Source organism: Galeopterus variegatus, unplaced genomic scaffold (genome assembly GCF_000696425.1).
Source record: "Galeopterus variegatus unplaced genomic scaffold, G_variegatus-3.0.2 Scaffold3160, whole genome shotgun sequence".
Taxonomy (NCBI): domain Eukaryota; kingdom Metazoa; phylum Chordata; class Mammalia; order Dermoptera; family Cynocephalidae; genus Galeopterus; species Galeopterus variegatus.
In genome coordinates, this window is record NW_007729271.1 from 229,955 (window position 1) to 231,910 (window position 1,956).

At 32.9% G+C, this 1,956-nt stretch overlaps 1 protein-coding gene across 1 annotated transcript in view; it reads right to left on the reverse strand.

The window, feature by feature from the left end:
* SACS (sacsin molecular chaperone) overlaps positions 1 to 1,956 on the reverse strand; it is a 30,469-nt gene that overhangs the window by 12,555 nt on the left and 15,958 nt on the right. The gene's annotated exons all lie outside the window — the stretch shown is intronic.

Below are 1,956 nucleotides of genomic sequence, written 5' to 3' on the forward strand. Positions count from 1 at the left end.
TAAGGTAGCACTAGAAAGTTGTCTTAAGTTTTAAGAACATGCAAAAATTCAGCATAAATGGGTTAAATAATTTTTAAATAATAATGATAGAGAATCTGTACATAAATCATACTTATAATAACCTACGGGATAAACAATTCTCTGGAAAGTGCTTATTTTAAATAAGTACATAAAACACATTTAAATGTGTTTTTCAAAGAATCCTATGATGTTCTGTAAATGGAATCAACATGGAAAACAATGTTTAGTGTTTATTTGCCTACAAATAAAAGCATCAAAGAAAATGAAGATAAAGTTTACATATTTAAGGGTAAAAATTGATAAGCAAACCCAATATGAATACCTTTTGTTTTACTTTGTTTCCAGGAGCCATTTGTCTACATGGGATAAAGAGAAAGGCAGAAAGTAAGGGCACAGAGATTGGAGTCTAAGTCTCAGGTGACCAACACTTTCTGTGGCTGAGGCAGCAAGGACACTTACATAGTTTCCTCTCAACCATTAACATGTGTAATTCAGGTGTCATTTAATCTTTCTGGGACTTGAATTATTGCCTCTGGAAAAACAGTGTGGACGAGGTTCTAGGTCTAAACACCGCTCGCTATGCATGCCCAAACAACGAGCATATCTACAACTTTTTCAAAGTAGCTTTTACCTAGCTACTTATTATCACTTATTGAAATGTGTTCTTCAGTGCCCTGAAATGCTCCAGTGCAGGCAAAGGGGGCAAGTGGGGCGGTGCTGTTTGTACCAGAGCTGTCTATCCTTAAAGCAGCTCTACTTCTGGATGTTTTAGAAACCTGGAGGCTAATAAGATTTTTTTTTAAGGTCGGGGGAGGTTTTTGCTGATTTTAACCACTGGTCTAGAAATTAACATTTTCTTTCTAGGTGCATTCTGTGTTTCAGAGTATTTATAATATTTATAATACCATAGGAACAAAGTGGAAAAATAACATTATATACCTATAGGTATGTATTTGTACCACAGGAAATAAAAGGCATCTCAATTTCAATCTTGTGGAAACTAACACTGGATTTCCTCCCTATGTACCTACAACTTCTAGACCCTTAAAGAGAAACTTTAGAAAATGTTATAAAAGGGGCAAACCTCAGGCCCTAGAAACTTAAATTGCATTATTTTTTTAACCAAGGAAGGACACCCTTATTTCAGAGGCCTAAGCTTTAGAAAGATGACTTTACCTTCTACCAAGAAATTATCTTTCATGTTATAATAAGGCATTTTAAAATTACCATCATAGAAATTTAAGCAAAAGCACTTTTGCAACTTTAGGAGGGTGACAACACCCAAATTCTGAGTATTTTCATTTTCTAAATTGTGTGATTCAGGGTAATTCAAGTAGTAATATTTAAGAAATTATAAAATATTGTTAGCAGTCTGACTAGTGTAGCCTCTTTAGTCTATGAGTCCCATTTAAATATAATTTTACAACAATGTTCTTAAAAAATACTTACTGAATTGAATTAACTATAACAGAATATCCAAGTCATAACTAAGGCAAAGATATAATACTAAAGACACAAAAAAGAGTTAGAAATTAAAATTCAGAACACTCAGAAAACGAAAAACCAAATGTGCACACTTTTGTGTTCTGTTAATAATTACCACATGACATGCATTCTGTAGATAATCTTACCCAATATCCTTGCGTAAAATTTGGCACTACATAAAACATATACCTACCTTCAGGAAAATTATCTGATATTAATGTATAAATAAAATGCCATAAAACACACAGCACACCACATATAGCATGCAACTAACACACCAGTCATGCTCAACTAAAAAACATGATAGAAAATAAAGGAGAGAGAAAATGTAGAAAGACACAGTCCTAAGTACGTTAAATCAATTCAATCTGAAGTCCGGAGTTTTATCAACTTCGTACTTAAGACATTTAGCTTTTAACCCTAAAGTATAAATGTTAACACAGAAAAAAA